This window comes from Schistocerca cancellata, chromosome 9, assembly GCF_023864275.1.
Source record: "Schistocerca cancellata isolate TAMUIC-IGC-003103 chromosome 9, iqSchCanc2.1, whole genome shotgun sequence".
In the NCBI taxonomy this organism is placed as follows: Eukaryota; Metazoa; Arthropoda; class Insecta; order Orthoptera; family Acrididae; genus Schistocerca; species Schistocerca cancellata.
Genome location: NC_064634.1, coordinates 227,214,674 through 227,221,729, shown reverse-complemented (window position 1 = coordinate 227,221,729; position 7,056 = coordinate 227,214,674). Strand labels below are relative to the sequence as shown.

The following is a 7,056-nucleotide window of genomic DNA, read 5'->3' as shown; positions in this document are numbered from 1 at the left end:
GTCCCGGTCGGGGCACACATTTTCATCTGTCCCCGTTGACGTATGTCAACGCCTGTAAGCAGCTAAGGGTGTTCATTTCATTGTGATGGTCACGGATGGTATCTGTTCTTTCCGACATGCCCGAAAGAACAGATACCATCTTAGTATACATATAGTTAAGGCTCACCGGCCACTTGACCATCTTCTTCTTCTTTGCGAATGCACAAACAGTGCCCGAACTCTTTCGGGAATCGGCAACGCGCCGCGAGTAATGAGTATAATGGGAGGGGGCACTACGAATGTAGTGCGGGACAATACGTTGAGAATGTGGGTTTCGCGGGAGGCGTGCCAGAGATAAATCCCTGCAGTCGCGCTATCGTCTGTGTCCTCGGTGGCTCAGATGGACAGAGCGTCTGCCATGTAAGCAGGAGATCCCGGGTTCGAGTCCCGGTCGGGGCACACATTTTCATCTATCCCCGTTGACGTATGTCCCCGTTGACGTATGTAAGGGTGTTCATTTCATTGTAGTAACATGTTTTCATGTTCTGTGAAGTGGAGAAGGCGCTTATGATGTACAAAGAGCGCTTCAGTGGCAGAAATATCGAGGACACCCCCAGGATGACGTATTATTATTTCAAAATTGTAATGGAAAACAAATTCTGAAGATACAAAAAAAATGCAAAATAGCGAGGGTGGTAAATGCGAAGTCGGCAGGGCACACATAATGGTTCAAATGGCTCTGAGCACTATGGTACTTACATCTGAGGTCATCAGTCCCCTAGAACTTAGAACTACTTAAACCTAACTAACCTAAGGACAACACACACATCCATGCTCGAGGCAGGATTCGAACCTTCGACCGTAGCGGTCTCGCGTTTCCAGACTGAAGCGCTTAGAACCTCTCGGTCACTCCGGCCAGATTCTGAAGATACAGAATTCACAAAAAGTAGGTGAGCTCATGACAACTGTTACAGACTATTAACACCAACATTTAAATTGTTGTAAGGTTCAGTAACAGTATACATAAAATTTATTTTGCAGCAAGTGGTTTATCAACAACTCATGATCTTTTAGGGATAGTTGATCCGTAACACAACCAGCCACAAATGAGTGTTCTTCTTCAACAGTTTTAACTGATTAACATCTACGGAGTTCAACAAGATCCAGAATAATGGGAATAACTTGTAAACTAATTCTGTTCAGTTTGTGTCCAGACACCTGAGTGTGTTGTTCTACAATGTAATTAATAAAAATGAGGCGTTTCCGGGCATTGGACTTTTTTCTTGCTTCTGTTTAAGAGCCTGCCCCAAAGTCTGTCCACATATCGTGTTTTTCATAGCCCTATATTTAGATGATTAGAGTACCATGGCGAAATGACCGTGTGAAACCTTTATTTGAAGAAATCTCAGGTCGCTTACCATAAATGGTTGGTCATCGGCATCAGATTGGTCACTGCTGCTCTCTTCTCCACCGTTAGGCACTAAAGGGTGACTTTCTGCATCTCCTTGTGGGGGGTTCTACAAAATAAGTCACAAAATCAAATGAAACAAAAGTAAGAGAATAACTGACTAGTTTTAGAGACTATACCTTTGTGGTAGCAACATAGACATTATTTAAAATAACTGGAGACTGACTTTAGACAGAAAGGTACCATAAGTAGAAATAAAATGAAAATGTATTGCAATACCTCAAGTTCGTGAATTCTCTTCTGCAGTTGCTGAATGATTTCATCTCTTCGCTTGACCTCCAATTCTAAGGACTGAAAACGTGATTGAAATTTGTTCTGTATGTCCTCCTGAAACAAAAGGTATATATATGGACTATCACTGATAGCAGATAGAGCAAAAGTCCTTTAATTTGTTACAGATAAAAGCTGCAGCCGATGGAAAAATACCACAAAATATTTCTCATAATGAATATACACTCGTGGAAATGGAAAAAAGAACACATTAACACCGGTGTGTCAGTCCCACCATACTTGCTCCGGACACTGCGAGAGGGCTGTACAAGCAATGATCACACGCACGGCACAGCGGACACACCAGGAACCGCGGTGTTGGCCGTCGAATGGCGCTAGCTGCGCAGCATTTGTGCACCGCCGCCGTCAGTGTCAGCCAGTTTGCCGTGGCATACGGAGCTCCATCGCAGTCTTTAACACTGGTAGCATGCCGCGACAGCGTGGACGTGAACCGTATGTGCAGTTGACGGACTTTGAGAGAGGGCGTATAGTGGGCATGCGGGAGGCCGGGTGGACGTACCGCCGAATTGCTCAACACGTGGGGCGTGAGGTCTCCACAGTACATCGATGTTGTCGCCAGTGGTCGGCGGAAGGTGCACGTGCCCGTCGACCTGGGACCGGACCGCAGCGACGCACGGATGCACGCCAAGACCGTAGGATCCTACGCAGTGCCGTAGGGGACCGCACCGCCACTTCCCAGCAAATTAGGGACACTGTTGCTCCTGGGGTTCGGCGAGGACCATTCGCAACCGTCTCCATGAAGCTGGGCTACGGTTCCGCACACCGTTAGGCTGTCTTCCGCTCACGCCCCAACATCGTGCAGCCCGCCTCCAGTGGTGTCGCGACAGGCGTGAATGGAGGGACGAATGGAGACGTGTCGTCTTCAGCGATGAGAGTCGCTTCTGCCTTGGTGCCAATGATGGTCGTATGCGTGTTTGGCGCCGTGCAGGTGAGCGCCACAATCAGGACTGCATACGACCGAGGCACACAGGGCCAACACCCGGCATCATGGTGTGGGGAGCGATCTCCTACACTGGCCGTACACCACTGGTGATCGTCGAGGGGACACTGAATAGTGCACGGTACATCCAAACCGTCATCGAACCCATCGTTCTACCATTCCTAGACCGGCAAGGGAACTTGCTGTTCCAACAGGACAATGCACGTCCGCATGATCCCGTACCACCCAACGTGCTCTAGAAGGTGTAAGTCAACTACCCTGGCCAGCAAGATCTCCGGATCTGTCCCCCATTGAGCATGTTTGGGACTGGATGAAGCGTCGTCTCACGCGGTCTGCACGTGCAGCACGAACGCTGGTCCAACTGAGGCGCCAGGTGGAAATGGCATGGCAAGCCGTTCCACAGGACTACATCCAGCATCTCTACGATCGTCTCCATGGGAGAATAGCAGCCTGCATTGCTGCGAAAGGTGGATATACACTGTACTAGTGCCTACATTGTGCATGCTCTGTTGCCTGTGTCTATGTGCCTGTGGTTCTGTCAGTGTGATCATGTGATGTATCTGACCCCAGGAATGTGTCAATAAAGTTTCCCCTTCCTGGGACAATGAATTCACGGTGTTCTTATTTCAATTTCCAGGAGTGTAGTTCTGCTATGACATGTTCATAATTTTTACTATTATGTCTGCAAGGGAGGAATGGAGGTATTGGCTTGTTTGAATAACGAGTCGGGGAAGGATATCCCACATGAAAAAAACAAAAAAACAAGAAAACATAAGTTTTATGAACAAGACGCGTTGTTCGTAGTCAGCTTAAATTATTTTGCAGATGATTGCATGGCATTGTGTTTCGCGGAACACACGTGTTCTGCAGGAAGTGAACACGTGCTCCGTAAAAAACTATTAATAACATGACTTTTTTGACATTTTCGTTGTTTTATTTTTTAAATGTTATTATTATTTTTGCCTTATTAGTTACGGTTTAAAACTGAAGTAATCACCAAAAAAACAAGTTTTTTCCTATTTTTTAAAACTGTGTCAATATTATTAACCTCCAAAATAAACAAGGTATTCCATCAAAGTGTTAGGATTATCAAAGTGTTTTGTAAGAGGAAAAGTTTTGGAGCTCCTGGTCCAGAGAATGTGACTAATGCTTCCTATTCATTTCGTACACTTGAGATTTGATAAATAAAACAAAAAAGTAGTACAGTTTCAATTTTGTCTCTTATCGCAATAAGTTTAGGAAGCAATGTTAACGTTCTTAACTCAGGAAAATCTAGCTTAACTTGCTAGTTACAACGATGCTGGAGGGAACGGTAATAAATTTCGCAGAACGTTGTGAATATTTCAGCTGGAGGTACGTGAAAAGTGAACATACCCGAACTAAATCAATATTCATGTATTTTTCCAATAAATAGTTTCATTCAACTTGTACGTTAAAATGTATGAATTATTACCATAAGAGGCGCAACATCCAGACTAGTAATGTGTGTTCTTAATGCTTACGAGATGGCCCTGGATGACTTGCTTGATGCCACTGATTATGTCACCAAAAAATTCTTCATCTCCATTTTGTGATGGTAGGAGCAGCGATGTTCCCAGAAAGTTTTTCTGATTCGCTGCTAAGACGGAAGCAGGCGGTTGTGGCTTCTTCTGGGCAATAACTGGTGGCGGAGGAGTTATCAATCGATTGTCTTCCGCTGTTGTTGTCGGAATAGTGGGACCTGTGTGAAATTACATTGAATACATTATAGTGGAAAACTGAAACACGTATAATATAACCATGAACAGCAGTATATTTTGAAATATGGTGTGAGACCTAGTTTCTTAGTATCATTAATAAAAATAAACTGCAATAGATTATCCGTCTAGCAACACAAGAGGGGGGATGATTTCTTTGAATGTCAATGGTCGAGCTTGCTGACCCTTCTTTAATTCTGTTGTTCATAAATAGTGCGCTTTGGGGTGTTCTGAAGAGTTATTGTTCCATTGCCTGCATTGCAACAAAGACTCATCAAAAGGCCCGGAAGCACACCGTTAATCAATGGCGCCGAGAAAATCTGATAGATCACTGTTGTCCACTGTCCTAGGCAAAAATGAATATGTACGTTCAAGTGCTGTTTATGCTTCTGACTGTGTCTAAGATGGGCATGTGCTTGATTATATTACACGAATTTCGCTGATGTATTGAAATTGCGAGCAACACTATTTGAATCACCACGAGCTAAAAGGGCTGCAGTCATCTCAACCTAGTTTAGAGGGAACTAGTAGAAACGTAATTACAGTTAAACCACTCTTTTGCTTCTCCTTAAAAAAGCAGCCGCAACGCATAAGATTGGTGTAAATACAAGGGTTAGTTTCACATCGAGAAAAATAAAAATTGTGCACATAAAAAGTTTAAATTTCGGTGACTGAGTTCGTTTTAGAAAGTCTCGGTATTCTTACACTACATACAGTTTTTTCTTTTAATAAATGATTTCTACAGTGGCTTGAACGATAACCAATGCTTGCAAATTTCTGCCATAATAAATGTTTGACCTTTTCCTGGAATTTATTGAGTTTTGTTAGTTTGCGTATCGTATAGAACCTGTCATGCTTTCTAAGCTCTCTTTCGATTATGCTGAAATCCCAGTCAGAAGGGTGGAAGGAATGTCCCCTGACAGGGAAACAGTTTTCAGTTTTCTTAGACCGATTACTCAGCCAGAGCCAACAAGATTTTCGATACAACATGATTCTTTTTCTCTCGTCCACAGTTTTCGGAATATAAGTGTACTTCAGTGGCAGATGGAAAAATGTTCTGCAGAAACTTATAGGGGAAAGTGCATATTTCGTTGGTCACCTGTTTTGGATTGCCTTCATTACATGCATACATACTGTGCATTATTTTTAGTGTCATGAATACAAAATATATCAGCTGCCAACTGTCACAGATAAAGTATATAATGGACAAGAATCTGTGAGATTTGGACTTTTGCAGGAAGTCAAAACTAATAGCAACTACGTAGGGCTCGTCTGTCCTTTTAACATTTTCTACAAGCTTAGTACGAAATTTTTGGGACCTTCTTTTGTGACCAGTTAGCTCTCCAGTGACACTTCGTTTTGTAACATCGTTAAGGTGTGGGTTTCTCATTTTCATCTTCAGCTCTTGACGTGTCCAAAAGACATCTATATGAGGGTTCCCGAAATGTAAACTGCAATTTTTCTATGAAGATGTTGCATAAGTTGACCTTTATTTGGGGATGTTTCTCCTTAAACAACTTATCTGTCACTAAAATGTTAAGTCTGGCATCTAAATATTTTATAATCGTGCCAGCATAATGATTTACTTTTAGTGGAAAACTTTCAGTGTGTTGTGGGGTAGGTTGTCTTGGTTCTGCTGTAAGGGCTCCCTTGACATGCTGTCAGAGCTTCAGTCACTGACTGAAATCCTTGTAGCACATAATGTGATTTCTGTAGCATTTTTCCTATCATAAACAAGCATCTGGCAGAGTGCCTTCTAGCATTGAAAGAAGCTTGTATCCTTCAGCAACGCGTCAGTGTTCTTAACTCCATTTTGTATATTTCGTGAGTGAGGTCCTTTTGGGATGTGTGATTTATTTGATATCTCTACTAATATCTGCAATTTTAAGTTTTTGATTTAACAACCCAGTCTTCAATATCAGTCGTTACTTATTATCGACAGTAGATGACGAATTGTGTGGTACTGTGAAATGTCTTAGGCAGGCCGCCCTCTTCAAGCGTAAGAAGCTTTGTAGTACGCCTTATACAATTTTGGTTCACCCAAAAATGTTATGTTGTTTACTATAATATGGCGACTTCTGGTATCGTATTAGATTTAATGAATAAAGACGTCTTGGACGCCTTAGACCCACAGATGAATGATCAGTATGCTCCTCCTCGAGGAAAGTCTACGAAATCCGATTGCTTATGATATTCGAGGCATGGCAGTAGGTTAACTGGAGAAAAAAAAACACCAAGTAAAAATCACCATTAGTCTAAAGACAGCCTCATTTGATTATTTGAATACTTTCGATCTACGGTTACAATTTACAACTCTCTCTTCCCAATCACTGTTCGTACATTCGCTTCGTCTCCATTAAACTAAGATGTCTCACAGCAAAATGTTATAATCCACTTGCATCTGCCCCTAGCCTGCGTTTCATTGTGACAATACTGATTACCTTCATCGTTAATGGCGACGCAATAAGCAGTAATTCGTATCTGAAGTTCGAGATACCTAGGCCAGGCTTTGGTTTCTGTTCGACGTGACGTCTTCGGAAGGACCTCAGTTTTTCTTTTTTTTTTAAATTCTGCTCCAATACCTACCATACACTCCGAATTCACAGCATGAGAAGTCGTCAGCTATCTCTGTTCCTTTTCTG

At 42.7% G+C, this 7,056-nt stretch overlaps 1 non-coding gene across 1 annotated transcript; it reads left to right on the top strand.

Moving 5' to 3' along the window:
* Positions 1 to 364: 364 nt before the first annotated feature.
* On the top strand, positions 365 to 438 carry Trnat-ugu (transfer RNA threonine (anticodon UGU)). The gene has a single exon. It is a non-coding gene; the product is annotated as a tRNA-Thr (tRNA).
* Positions 439 to 7,056: the final 6,618 nt, after the last annotated feature.